We start from the raw sequence: 15,797 nt of genomic DNA on the forward strand, positions 1-15,797 counted from the left end.
TAAAGCCATAATGTACGATCTTATAATATAAAAATATGGTTTTTTGGTTGGTTTTTTTTTCAAAACTGATTTTGTGCTTATTTGTCGCATTCATGCCTACACATGTCCCAATTCACTATGTTGGTAGGTCAACAAAGCAATTTCCAACATAATGTCATAATTCACACATAGAGCTCTACGTTAAACGGCCAAAATAGCCATTGAGGTTTCTGTCACTTTACCTCGTAATTTCTGCTTAAAATGGGCAGAATCCTTTCCCGACAGTTAGGGCCTATTACTAATATTATTTTAACTTTTCGGTAAATAATAACAACATTTTGACGAAAATCGTACAAATATGGCTTGATACATAAGAGCTGAACTTGTTATATGGAGTGAGGCGGTTGTGGGTGTGTCTACGGTTATGATCATGTCAACTACATATAGTTCGGCGTGCAATAATTGCAGTAGTCACTCTACGTCATGTCATAGTAAAGTATTGTTACCTTAGTGATCATGTGTATATACCAAGTCTTACTAAAGGAAAATATTGGTCGCTGATGGATATTAAAAGAAGTGATCGACTGAGGTGCCTAGTTTGTCTTTTGCCACAAGTTATTGCCATTGTTTTTTTCCAAAACAGGTATGTAGATATTAATCTATGTTGTTCCTCACACACATATCCCCACACACCCCTACATGTTAATCCAAAACAAGTATAATACTTTCATGTAGTCAACCAAATGTACCTTTTATTCGAATAAACTGACGTTGCGACTGGAATTTTTTGCGACTGGAGTTTTTAGTAGAGTTGGTACGCTATTGACCTTGGTAGCACAAACAGGCTTGTGATATCATCACACCTCTACTAAAACCTGATAATTTCAGTTGCAACATCAGTTCATCCGAAAAGTAGATACATCTGGCTGACTACATTAAAGTATTATACTAGTTTAGCATTAACATGAGAGCCAAGTTCAGTTTTAAATGTAAAATAACTTTTACTTTACATGTGCAATATATTATATATATATTATTTCTATCTGCCGGTTATTCTTTTTTTTTCTTTCTTATTTATTTATATTTATTTATTTATTTATCATTTATTTATTTTTCTTTCTTTCTTTTTCTTTCTTTCTTTCTTTCTTACTTTCTTTCCTTTCCTTTCTTTTTCTTTCTTTCTTTCTTTCTTTCTATCTTTTATTTTCTTATATTATTTATATCTGCCTGATATTATTTCTTTCTTATTTATTTATTTATCATTTATTTATTTATTCTTTCTTTTTTATTTCTTTCTTTTCTTTCGTTCGTTTCTTTCGTTCGTTTTTTCTTTCTATCTATCTTTCTTTTCTTTTCTTCATTTTTCTTTTTTTTTTTTCTTTTTTTTCTTTCTTTCTTTCTTTCTTTCTTTCTTTCTTTCTTCTATATTTCTTTCTTTCCGATTCAATTTTTTTTGCCAGTTTAGCTCAGTAGCTGCACCGTTGGGTTTTTTTTTTCACTCTTTCTTTCTTTTATCTTTCTTTCTTTTTTCGTTCTCTCTTTCTGCCTGTTATTCTTTCCTTTCTTCCGTTTTTTCTCTCTTTCTCTTTCTTTATTTCGTTCTTTCTTACTTTTTATTAATTAATTAATTAATTAATTAATTAATTAATTTATTTATTTATTTATTTATTTATTTATTTATTTATTTATTTATTTATTTATTTATTTATTTATTTATTTATTTATTTATTTATTTGTTTATTTATTTATATATTTATTTGCGCGAGTTTGCTAAAAGTTACGACTGCTGCCATTTAGTAGTAGGAATATTTTCCCCCTAAGCTTAACATTTTCCGGTTTGGGGAATATTAAAGGTTTTAAAAATATTTCATATTTCATATGATGGTCGGCTTTTCATCCCATCTTCATACACTGTAAGTATATAACATTAACTTTATTCTAAAACTTAACCTAGTTTTGTTTAAAATCTGCATTTTAGAAATATTCCTCTGATACAGGGACATACGATTCTTGATTACAACAGCAATAGGCTTTAGCCACAGATCCTATATCGCATCATGCATCATGTGAACGAACCGCATAGACTGCGCGGTCTATTGTGGTATTTATTTATTTATTCACTCTGTCAAACTATAATACACTTCATTGGTAGTTAATTTGTTATTTACTGATATTCTACGGTACTTCTATTTTGATTTGACATCGTATAGGCCTACAGCTGTATATTTGATACTGCAGCATGGATTTTTTCCACCGAGGTTATCAAAGATTTAAATCGCATTTTTTCTACATTTGTTGTAAAGATATGAATATGTGTTTCAATGTGAATTTAAAATGTCTTACTTTTTAAGGTATAAAGAGGTAACATATATTATATCGACTTATATGATTATTTTTACTTCATACATTTATGTTGATGAAAACACTCTCCCTCTGCATGGAATCTAACGGCGGATGGGTACATGGCAGTAGGGTAGCCAGTGAGTGCCTCCTGACAAAAAAATTAAGGGGAAAAGTGCCCCTCCCCCGACCATAAAAATGAAAGAAAAATCGGGAAGGCAAAGGAAAAGAAACGTATGAAAGGAGCACGTATTCCACCAAAATTGTCCCCGACCATGGGCGAACATAATGCAACAGGGAAATGTTTTTTGTCTTTGTCCAAAACTTTTAGTTTGCCCTTCCCCTATATGGAAAGGTTTGGCTAAAAAACGTTTTCTCTTATAAACGCAGCGCATCTATGCACGGTTTCCACCTCGATGCACATGAGCACACAAGCAAGTAGTGAATTGATTGTCCTCACAGTCTTTGTTTAGACAACACGGTTGAGTGTATAGCAGCATAAGAGTTGTGTGAGCTTCTAGCTGGTGACTAGTGGAAAATAGGCATCTGTGATTGGTTTTTATCAAAACCCCGGGGTCAATACCTTAGTGTTTCTTTCACCCAATCAGATTTTTTTTAAATATCGAACGAAAGCTAACACTTCCCCTTAAGGGGTAATACACCCCTGACCAATTTTGGGTCTATTTTTGCATTTTGCTGAAAAATTATAGCGCATTGGTGACAAGTAAGATATGTATATTATAGGGGCAAGGACTACAACTACTGCACTGAAAATTCAGCAACTCAAGGCAAGTAGTTATTGATTTATTGATCAAATATTGGTTATCCCTCATTTTTGACTCTAACTCTACAACTGTTGTCTGTGCTGAAATAAAATTTCCAGTGCAGTAGTTGTAGTCCTTGCCCCTATAATATACATATCTTAATTGTCACCAATGCTCTATAATTTTTGAGGAAAATGCTAAAACAGGCACAAAATTGGGCAGGGGTGTAGTACCCCCTTAAAAACACCTTTTCCCCATTACGTCAACAGATAACGCAATTCAATGTTTATAGCAAGGCGAATGTGGTAAATCTGTTGAAAACGACCTATTCAAGCACAAATTTTGACCAAATGTAGGTTTTAAAAGTCAGAACCTCAAGTGATTTTTACTATACTTTTTAGATTTTTAAGTCATTAATTGTCCATATACTAGCTTCATTTCAATGAGCAATGACCGATTCTCTTTAAATTGCGAATCTTGTGCGAAAAGTTACTAGTTTCGCCTGTTTTGTCATACAGGTGGAAATTCAATGAACCAAGAGCTTCCAAGCTCACAAATCCATATGAATGAAGACTGTTGGCTACGCCCATGGTACATGGGAGACCTCATAAGCAAATCGCTCGCCTATAGATGAGTTGTTTTGTGCCTGGCAGTATGCGCGCGCATCATATTTTGTTCAGAGCTCGTGTTTTTAAAACTCCCGCCACATCACATAAGACTATTGAACAGTGTAGTGGTTGCATGGGGTTCACTCAAGCATAAAGATACACCAGTCCCTTGTCTTTGTTGATAAACATTGAGGTCAACTCATCTATAATCGGCTTTGTTATTATGACCTCGATATAGCCGAGGTCATTCGAAAAATTTATTACAATTAAAGATTGTTTTTATAAAAACCAGTAGATTGGTGGTGAAATGATGGTAAAACTAACCAACTGACGTTTCATCCGTCTAGACCAGTTGAATTTCTTCAATGTTGTGAAGATCTGTTACGGCGGGAACTCGTGTTGTTGGTCCCTTTGTAGCAGAGGATTGTAAAGATTTTTTAATAGTTGCACAGTAAGAAACCTGATGAATCTCTACGGAAATGTATCACTAGTTTAACATGTATCTTTCCAATATCATTTCTAATGTGTGGTTGGTTTCAGTAAACTGTAGGAAATAATGTGGCTAGTTTCTTGGTTCCAAAGCTTTATACTTTTAAAAATATCGGGATTGACGCAAGCGACCTCTAGGGTGTGTAAAAGACAATGAAAAGAGTGTTCATTAGTCAAAATCACGAACAGTAATATCTACAATAAATATATATATAGATTCCAAGCTGAAATGCTTTTTAAAACATACCACCTTCAGTGGCGTACCGTGGCCGCCCCAACCCCGGGGGGCTGAAGAAGAAACAATTTTGCCGCCCCTTCCTTAACATCCCGAAAAGGTTGACCCAAATTTTTTCACGGTCGTTTGAAAAAGTGAAGAGCAAAAAAAAAAAAAAAAAAAAAAAAGGATTTCAGGCGCTAGCGCCCTAAAAGCAACATTTTTAAAAATTTTATATGCTTTTTCAATTTTTGCGCCCTTTTATTTCCTAATTCGTTTTGCCGCCCCTTTCGTTTTTGCCGCCCATGTTTTTGCCGACCCTTCTTCTTCCGCCGCCCCTTCGTTTTTGCCGCCCCCTACTTTTACCCCGGGGGGCTGGCGCCCCCAAAGCCCCCCCAAAATACGCGCATGACCTTTTCCCGGCAATCGTCATGGATCCAAATATGCAAAACCAGACAGTCTGTACAAGAGTTCGTGAGCTTTAAGTGGCTATTAACACGGGACATCACAACAAATGTTTAAATTATGTCAGACCTGTTATGTTATGATAATACAAAGTTTAGAATTATCCCTTAAAACGGCTTTCATCCTATTTATATAAAAAGTACCTTGCTCTAAATGAAAAGAGCCTGCAATTTAACAAAGTTACTAAATATATATATTTTTCGGAAAACTTGGAGGGGAAGCTTGAGTCAGCGAGGTTTTTGAAGTCCAATAATTTACTCACAGAGGCTGTTCTCTTGATCACAGATGTATTCCTCAACAACGTTAAAAACAGCCATACATGTACTAAGAAATAACATTCTTTCTTTCTTTTTTTTCTCTATTATTTCAATGAGAACATCGTATGTGGAGAATTTGTTCTTGGATACTTTGGATAAGTTTGTACGTTCTTCAACAACAGCTGGATAAAACGTTGTTCAGAATGTTTCTGATGATGATAGAAGAATCCTATCAGCAATGCTGTCATTTTGTGGTGACATCTGCTAAATCCCTGTCTTCTGTAATCAGAATACTACCTCCATGGTTCGATGCAGGTTCCCGGTGTAGGTTAATGCAGCAAGTTGCAAGTGAGGACGGTTGTGGTGCATTCCAAATATGTTAGTATCTTATGGCTTGAGGTGATGCAGGAACTTGTGGATAGACATTATGTAAATCTGTGATTGGGTACAGGTGTTCAAGGGTCCAATTCATCGTATGTTCCAAAATTGCAACATGTACGGATTTTACAAGCAACATATACCACAATGCGTAAGTAGAGTATATACAGGGGGGTCAAAATGATCTGTACCGAACTTTACAATTATTTTCTCTAGCATCTTTGAACACACTTAATAAAACTTAACATTTTCGCATGATGCAATGGTGTTTCATTTGCCATAGAAATTTTGAATTTTACCTACCTGGGTAATAATGTTATAACCTTCGTCAAAAATCACGTTATTCACAAATCATTACACTTATCATGCTGTTGCATCACTATCTGAATGTATTCGGGTAATTTCTTCGGCATAGTTTCGTTGAAACCGATCCAAATTCCAAAAGACAATAATAATAGATTATATGCATTTACATTTGTGTGTGTAAATATGAAACTGAAATAATTACCAAAATCGTGATTATACCATGTTTTTGCTTAAACGAGCAATTGATTAATGTTTTTTTAAAAAGATTTTTGTAAAGTTGGGTACAGATCATTTTGACTTGCACTATATCATGTATAGTACGTGTATTTAAGAGAACCACGCAAAAGTAAAGTAAATGTAGTTAAATTTTAACAAATTCAAGATTCTTAAAACAATACTTGCAAAACAGTATCCTTAACCTTTCCCTACACAACAAAATAATTATTGACTTCAGAGGTTCACATTAAAGGTACCTGATGCGGTTACGCATCAGGTTCACACTGATGCGTAACCGCATAAAACAACTTTAGTCGGCCACAACATAAATTTCACCTCTGCTGTCGCCAAATTAGTTCCTGGCAGAAATCGTAAGGGACGCATCATTTGACATCCATGCTGGAGGTTGAGATTGGCGCATTTTTTTACACTAGGTGTTTCTTTCTCTCTCTCATTGAATGGGCGATTTTTTTTCAACAAATGTCCAGCCCCTCGCCTTGGATATCGAATGGTGCGTCCCTAAGAATTTGTACATATAGGGGCTTTAAGGTATTCCAAGTACATTACAACAAACCTACGGAAACAAAAATCTAACCAGCTGTTTTGTGAGGAAAGGTCATGGCCCCTTATAGGGGTCAAGTTACAAACACCAAAAAACCACACCAATGTGTTCTCATTATGAATTACTATGTAAAGAGGAATAATATACAACCATTTGATAAAATATGAGAAAGTTGTCAAATTTGGCCCCTGTGGAGGTCAAACTTTTACCTCTTTTTGCTCATAACACGACAACGGTAGGCTTACATCACAGATTGGTCAAACTATTCTTTTCCTGAATCGTTATGACCTGAAGAATACCATGGTGTAGTTTTTGACACAATTTGAGCACCTCTGTTATTTGCCCCCTGAATAAGGGGCTGTGACTTTTCTCTGCAAAACGGTTGGTCAAGTTTTGTTATCGGCATACCTTAATGCCCGTATGTGCAAATTCGTTTGAATTATGTTGCGGCCGACACAAGTTACCGTACGTTGTAACGCATCATTACTGATCATTATTAAGTACCTTAATAATGTGTACCTCTGTAGTCAATAATTATTTTATTGTATTGGGAAAGGTTAACGGGAAAGCTCTGAAGGATTTTGTGGTAATGATCCTGGAGTATAGTAGAGTGATCAGTGATTGTGTCGGAGGTTAAGTTGCTTTACGTAAACATACAAATCGGTAAAAGATATATCATATACATATTATAATAACATGAACCCATGTTTAAAGGCCAGTATCGTGCGACGGTTTAAGTGTGTTTTCCGTTGCGTTGTTTCATTTTCGATTCTTCAAAAAAAATTTCACTGCGTGTGTCTAAAAAAATACGCCAAATGTCGAACTGAATAATTTTTCCAGCTATTTCAAATATTTTTGGAATCTGGTTTTAAAAACTCACAGTAGTAGTGTGAAAGTAACGTATGGATCCGAGAAGGTGAAGGTGTATTGTCATGATTGTGAAGTGTGCCGTGTAAAACTTGGCACTTGAGAGATGGGCCGGATGTTTGGTGGGATTATTTTACTGTACACTATTATTATCTGGTTGCTTACAGATATGCTCTAAATTTAGACGAGGGTCAGCCACTCTTTAGATAGCGTATCTTGCTTAAATTACAAGAAACGATTAGAAGGCAGTTTATATTTGTTGCTTTATTATATAAGTGATCTCAAATTATGTTTGCATGTGGCCAAAATATAGGTAACAATGCATTCATTAAATTTATTTGGCTGTATGTTCGAATACCTACCATTTTGACAATCACATTCGTATGTGCAAATACCGTTCTTTGAGAGTCCCCAATTTATTCTTGTTATACTTCCTAATTATTCATGAAGCCAGGGGCACTACTCGGATCAAGATGTGGAATGAGTTACATAAGATAAATGTTCAATCCCAGTTACACAAGATAAACGTTCAATCCCAGTTATCACTGATAGCCAGACTAGAGTCATGTGACTCTCTAAGTGAAGTAAACTAGCACTGATTTTCAAAAGGAGTCACCTGAGTGTCAGTTGACTCTACTTGTGGAGTCAGATGACTCTACCTGCGGAGTTGAAGAAATTTATGACTCTTTAAGAGAGTCAGACTCTGGAATAGTTTGGTTGTTGACACCATGGAATGTATATTCTCCCATTCGTAAATGATGGTGGTTCAGTCAAAAAAATTTCATCCTATCGTCTAACAATCGCCTCTATATGGGGTGAAATTCAAAGTAAAGTCTCCTATTCCGGTAGGAATATACTTTGAATATTTTATCTTGATGTGCACAGTGCATCTATGTGCATCATTATTTTGTGCTATTTCCGAACTGTCGGAGGACCCTGTAATGGAGTCAGGGTTACTCTACCAGCAGAGTCCAGCCACTACGCGACTCTTTGTCTAAAATGACTCCATATTGGGAGTTAAATGACTCCTGTGTAGAGTCATCAACGGTGACTCTTCCGTGGAGTCAATAAATTTATGACTGTTCAAGGGAGTCAGATGACTCCCAATATAGAGTCATTTTAGACATAGAGTCGCAGAGTGGCTGGACTCTACTTTTAGAGTCACCATGACTCCAGTTTGGCTTTCAGTGTACACAAGGAAAGTTCAATTTGCCTGAGGTAATTGGGGTAAATCTTGTATATGGCCAAGATATGGTAGTGAATTACATAAGATGTAAATCAAAAATCAAATTTGAAGAATTTTGGTAATTCGTTAAAGGCGCTGGTAACGTAATGTTCTGTTATATTGGGCGCCTGTATAATTGCACTTTGGTCATGTTGGTGTTTACTTTTTGGAAAGTAAATTGACTTAACAAAAATTTAAGACCGAATCAGGGCTAGTTCAACCTTAACGACACTGTTTGGCACGGTTCTATGGGTAATTCGGAATAAATATACTTGCAATTGTTTACTGAGTTGGCATACAAGTTGCCCTTAATGGTTGAATGGTGGTTTATATTATTGGTCTTTCGCTGCAAAAGGGTTTTGTCAGCGTATACACCAAAGAAATGTACATTAGGGTAATCACTATATCGGTTATTGTTTGGAATATTTAAAATAAGAAAAACCTACTAAATCAAATGATTTGCGTGAATCTTTGTGGGAAATTATATGGATAGCGAGTTAAACTTAGTTTAATTTGCCATTATGCTCACTCATAGAAAACTTTTCAATACTGTAATTGTTATAGCCTTTAATTTTGTGCTATATGTGGTCACATATGTTAGATAATTATCAAAGATCACCATGATCACGCTTTTCACAAATCACTGATCATGCTGTTGCATCAGTCTGAATATGGGGTAATTTCCGTTAGCATATTTTCGTTGAAACCGATCCAAATTCAAAAGGGCAACCTAATAGATTGCACTTTCCTGATACTTCTATATTGTTGGTGTAAATGTGAAGCTGATACCACAATCGTGATTATACCGTGTTTTGTAAGTGCTATAATCTTTGCGATAATTTACATTTAAAGATATAGTACGTACTTGTAAAAAATGTATCCAAGTCGAAAAAAAAGTAAATTTCTTAAAAATATTTCTGATGACTAAAAAATACCTTTAATAAAAAAAAACATCCAATAATATAAACAAAATTACACAAAATAGGCTAATATGCGATTTTTATACGCTACGCACGCGGCCTCTTGAGACAACCCAGTTTTGGCCTAAAGAGTGTATACTTTATAAAGGTAAAACAAGCATAATATGAACAAGTATAATAATTAACTTATGTAAGTGTAACTTATAAATCAGATTCGTTGAACACACATGCAATTTATATTATCGTAATATGAACAAGTATAATAAATAACTTATGTAACTTATAAAAAATCAGATTCGTTGAACACACGTGAAATTTATAATTATTATACGACGTACATGCCAGAATAACCCATAAAAATGGTTATTGTCACGTGTAGGGTAATTTATGTTGTTGTGGCAGTCTGTGCCTGTTGTCGTAAATGTAAAATACGCAGAATTAAAATAGTTGTGATGTAAACGGTGTATGACAAAATCTCAAATTAAAAATTGGCGTAACATTTGTTGATAAATCATATTAAACCGCAAGTAAAATCCAACACCAGTCATCCAAGACATAATTATTTTAGCAAAAGGGCGGACTCGTCGAGAGTTCAAATGTATGAACTTTGTTCAACATTCTTATTTTAATAATATTAAAGAAATGTGTAATAGTCCAGCCGCATAGTGCAATATAGTGTACAAATCAGAGGAAAAGCACAATATTTGCATTATGTGTTGTTTGAATATGCTGAATAATTCTGGACTTGGGGCCGAAGTGAAGTTATTTGTACTCAATTTGCTTTTATTAAACTTATATAGTTGGACTAAATTATAATTCTGTTCAACTTATAAACTTACTTTTAAACTCATAGTCATGTTGACATTTTGATTTAAAAATTGAGTATTGAAAAAGTTCACTCGGCACAATTATTCAGCATATCGAACTCTACATCTGTGCCTAATTTCGTATTTGTCCTTAAAAAGTGCATTATCATTACACCACATGTCATACGGCCATGACGTTTGAGTGACTATCAAGTATTTAAATAATAAGATGTTTTACAGCCGTTGTAATAAAGTACAACACAATGTGAAGATTGGATAATAAAGGTTGATAAAATTTTGACTTGAGTTTGATACTAATTATGACTAAGGGGGCTGGCATTTTCTTCGGAAGGGGGGGGGTCACAAATATACTGGGGGGGTCATAGAATTTTCAGACCAAAAATAGGGGGTTATAATTTTTTAACACCCAAAATAGGGGGGTTATAGAATTATTTAGGGCTGGTGACTTAAAATTTTCGCGCGCTGCGCGCGCACTCTTTAACTTCGCAGTCGAAATGTGCGTACAATCTATGCAAAATTTTTACACGCTCTGCGCGCCTTATTTACACTTACAATAAAAATTTTACCGCGCTCCACACACTTTCTTCACTTTGAAGTTTTGACGCGCTCCGCGCCTTAGTTCCAGCAATGAATAATTTTTCTTGAGTCTGTGTAGTTGGAAGGGGGGTCATAAAATTTTCGACCCAAGATGGGGGGGTCGTAAAATAATTTTGCCCGCGATAGGGGGGGGTCATAAAAATTGAATCCGGTCACCGACATATTTGTGACCCCCCTCTTCCGAAGAAAATGCCAGCCCCCTAAGTAGAGACAAATATGAGACACAACTCATAACAGTTGATGACTATGCTTTTTCAGGCGGGGTTATTGAGATATAATAAAACAAATAGGTTGATTAGTTTCAGAATCTATTGATAACTGTGTTGCTTAAATAAAGATAATATTAATATAATTTTATTATTGTTTCTAACTTCTCATTACGGCGGATTCCCGTGGTGTATTATTCTCCCAGTGGGCACACCTGACGTTGAAATCATGTTGAAATTTCCACGTTGAAATCAGGTTGAAATCATGTTGTATTTACAAATGAACTTCAACCTGGTGGACTTCAACCTGATTTCAACGTGATTTCAACCTAGAGGTTAGTTGAAATCAGGTTGAAATGTCAACGTTGTATCAACGTCGAAATTTTAACCTGATTTCAACTAACTTCTAGATTGAAATCAGGTTATAGGTTGAAACTTCGACGTTTTATCAACGTTGATTCAACGTCAAAATCCTAACCTGTGCCCATTGGAATCTTATTAATGTGAACGTTAATTGGAAAATGTATTTTCAAGTCACAGTTAACCTACGTCAGGAACACAATGTTGGCATTTAATGGAAGTTTCTTTTGCTACTTTTGGGCAAAAATAAGAAAGTCGCATTTAATTTTTTTTAAACGGTATGCTCCTCTTGCCAAGATACATAAACATTTTCTATCATTTATATATAATTTTCAAATCCATTTGATTTCTATAAACGTTGGGGTTTTTGTCTGGCAAAATAATTAACCAGATTGTATAATATGGTAAAGCTTTATTCCCAAACCATTGACCATTTCTATCAACCTTGTACCAATACAAACAATTGCGGAACACTTTCAAACCTGTAATTTTATTTCCTTATGCATAGAAGTTATAGAATTATGTTGTATGTCATGACCTCCGCGAAGCATAAATTTGCTTGCTAGGTTGTAAAATATAGGTCTACCTTTCAAACTAATATTACGCCTGAACAAATAAAACAATTTTCCTGAATCTCCATTACACTAGCAATGCCGCTTTTCAATTAAAGCCGACCATTGCACATTATACCCATGACATTTTACACAACTAACTTTGTTCGACTCATGTTATAACAGCAACAATTACGGTATTCGGTTGTTGATGCGTACAAGTCCGAACTTATGGTCGCGTAAATTCACATTGTTGGGCGCCAGTTATGCATTACGCAAAGCGCAACTAACGTTTGTTCGGATAACATGACTAATAATTGACTCATAACATCGTGTATTGGTATAGAATGGCGTGCACGCAGTTCGGCGCGGCACTTACGCTACGGTTGTGCGTTGCATATTGCGTGACTGGTGCGAGCTTATGTAAATTGTTGGGACATATAATTGGCGCTCACAGTAACAATTTTCGCCAACTATACGCTGAACAAACTATAGCGTAGGTACTGCGTCCTACTTCGTGTACGCCGTAATATTAAAGAGCTATTGATATTGATAAAGCACCAACAACCAAGGTCCCTGTGCTTTGTATGCTGAGGGTTCACGCATATTCATGAGAGCCGATCGTTCGATTGACAGTAGAGGGGTTGCGATGTTCCGTATACACTTTGCCCCTTACGGTACCATGGTTATAAAAACTGTTTTGGAGATCGGGTCACTACGTGCGTCATTATCAAAATTATACTTTTTAAGGGGACAAATAGTCACGTTGTATAAGCCGCCGGCCAGTACAAAACGATAATTTCAACGTCTTGCGGGCGTTACGCAGCTAAGTTCGTGTCAAAGATTCACATATTGTATTATACGGACAGATCACGCCGATACAAGTCAATGGACAATCTGCGCGTAGCCTTATGTACCAGTATCAATGAAGTCCAATTTTCACACTTCATTGTAGTTTCAGTCCTTCGTATATTCAGCGTCCTTGAATATTTAATATATGTGACGTGTCATGTCAAAAGGATACACTTTTGGGCAGGATTGTAAATGGAGAAATATACAAAAATCTGCCCGGGGTGATTTTTTCACAATTTGGGTTTGTTGCAAATTTGTGATGTTATTAATGTTAAAAATATTGTCTGATAGTTTCAGACCGGAATATAACTGTCATCTTGTATTTTTTGGGACATTTTCAAGGTAATTCCTACTCTCAACATTGTCAATAATATTTTTAAAGGCCGATATCAAAATTTGAAAGTTTAAAAAACCATAACTTACGAACTCAATATCTACGCTTAGGAATGTCCGGTTTCATTGGGAAAAACGGCGTTGTGTAGCAAAATATCTCTATATTTAAGATATGTAAAAACCTCAAAATTGATAACCTGCCCAAAAGTGTCTCCTTTTGACATGACACGTCACATATTGTAAAATGGGCACAAGCTATGAATGTTCTGCTTCGTCTGTGCGTTCATTTTGTACGTGCAAAATATACCACCTCGCTCCGTCACAGGAGAGTGGTTTTGAATAGTTTGATGGGCGTATGGAAATCGCAACCTTTTTAGTAGTGGCTGACAAATGATGCACGCGTTGCGTGCGTGTACTTACGTTTACGCGAAAGACGCGAACAATGGTCCTCATTAACAGATGATATTGGACTTTGTCAGTTGGTGAATCGTGTGAAGTTTAAACTAGTCTATGGTGCATGTGTACGCCTAATGATTCTATATCAATCCACGATGTTATGAGTCGTTGCCATGTCATTTATAAGTCGAACAAAGTATATGAAGACCTGAGTGCAAGAAGACCGTAAGTCAATGATGTAGGAAAACATAGATCGCTGAGCTCGAACTGGTACGTTGCCGTTTCATTGACAATCACACACTGAATAAGCCATTATGAAATGAAGGGACCTAACAAAATCAGCATCAAATACAACTAAAATGGGAACTGAATTTATTCTAGCATGTATGGATTAATAAAATTAAATAAATTACTTGTTTTAGCAGATTCAACTTTACTGTGTACCATTTTTTTAATCAAAAAATTGCTGAATAACAAAGGCAAGCACGCTCCTAAATCTAGTTCATTCGCCCGTTGCCATGAGGGCTCTACAGGAACGGCGACTGAAGGCGAAATTTCGAAAAGTGGTAGAGTTGTTTAGCGTGGCAACACTGGTGATATACCAGATTCAGGCGTGCTTGCCTTTATTCAGCATTGTTTTGATAAAAACAATGGTATACTGGGAAATTTAATGCGTTTGAATACATGATTTGTTCAACTTTGTGTATTTATACAGCACGCAAACCGGGACCCAAACCGGCTTTACAGATTCGGCGAGCGGGGCACTCTATCATTTCTACCTCATTACCGTAAGTCCACTTGGCCCCTCAACATGTATACACTAAAGTTTAGTTTCTTAGGGTTTTATAATGTTTAATACATGTTCCAGGGTGAAAAAATCATGAAAGGTTGTGAAAGATTGGTTTTGGCCCTTGAACATGTATAAGACATTACCAAACTATACGAAACTATACGCAACTTTAGTGTATACATGTTGAGGGGCCAAGTGGACTTGCGGTCTTCTTGGGCTCAGGTCTTCATATAATGTCGATATTCATAATAACTCTATAGCGAGAAACCCCGCCCCGTAATGATTCGAATGCTTCTAGTGCTCGCATTTGACTTTTTATCAACTTACCCGTTGCCCAATTGGACCTGTTGCTACTTTTCACGGCTTGTTTACCGGCACTTTAAGTTCTCTGATTCTTGACAGGGGTTCTTAGCAGATTCCTTCAATTTCCCAAAGGCATTATAAGATGGATAAAGATTAACGTTGGTATTGCTCAAAGTTTTTAAGCTAAATTTATACTCGATTACTTTTGCAGAAAAGCGAATCGTACGCATGCTCTTATATTTATTTGTTTAGTTCCGTGATTGACATGGTCGTGTGCAGTATCTTGTTAGCTCAAATTCGATACCGCATTTGCGACCAAAAGCTCTCTAAGACTCTAAAGTGACAAAGATTGATGAAATTTGATGCATTTTCAAAAGTTGCAAATCAAAAGCAATCACGCAATCAGAATTCTAGACATGGCCAAGCCCGCGACGAACCACTGTCGACTATCCTAAGTGCCAGGTTTATTCAATTGTTAATCTAAAACGCATGGATTATATTGTTACAGTGTATGGGGAACATGCGATCGATTTTATGTAGCGGTCGTTTCGAGATATGGCATGGTCACGCACTGCGATTCACCTCTACTACTCCTTTTTAAATTTGCAACTTTTACAAATGCACCAAATTTCATATAGGCTACTGGTATCAATCTTTATCAAAGTGGTATCAAATTAGAGCTAACAAGATGTTGCTTACGATTGTGTCATTCAAATCGTCAAATACCGGTTTAGATTTTTGGCGGATAATATAAGTGAGAACTTTCTTTTTTGTGTTGTGTTTATCATCAACTTTTGGAAATGAATTAATCAAAAAACAATCGTCGCAATTTAACTTGATTCGTATAAACATAAAGCGCAAGCAATGTATTGCTTTTCACGAGCGATATTGATGTCGCTTTTCAATAAGCTTTCGATCGAGTGTAAATTCAGCTTTAGACAAAGCGGTTGTTTCAACTTACCCAACACCTATGCAAGACAGAATTGACAACG

General features: G+C 35.9%; 1 protein-coding gene across 3 annotated transcripts in view; it reads left to right on the forward strand.

The window, feature by feature from the left end:
• Positions 1-452: 452 nt before the first annotated feature.
• LOC140138685 (TNF receptor-associated factor 2-like) overlaps positions 453-15,797 on the forward strand; it is an 83,271-nt gene continuing 67,926 nt past the window's right edge. For 2 of the 3 annotated variants that reach the window (XM_072160431.1, XM_072160435.1), the window contains exon 1: positions 453-622. The gene's annotated coding sequence lies outside the window, so the exon portion shown is untranslated. Of the gene's footprint in view, positions 623-5,517; positions 5,646-15,797 lie in introns of those variants that run through there. The other variant, XM_072160432.1, reaches the window with a different exon arrangement.

This window comes from Amphiura filiformis, chromosome 18, assembly GCF_039555335.1.
Source record: "Amphiura filiformis chromosome 18, Afil_fr2py, whole genome shotgun sequence".
Classification (NCBI taxonomy): domain Eukaryota; kingdom Metazoa; phylum Echinodermata; class Ophiuroidea; order Amphilepidida; family Amphiuridae; genus Amphiura; species Amphiura filiformis.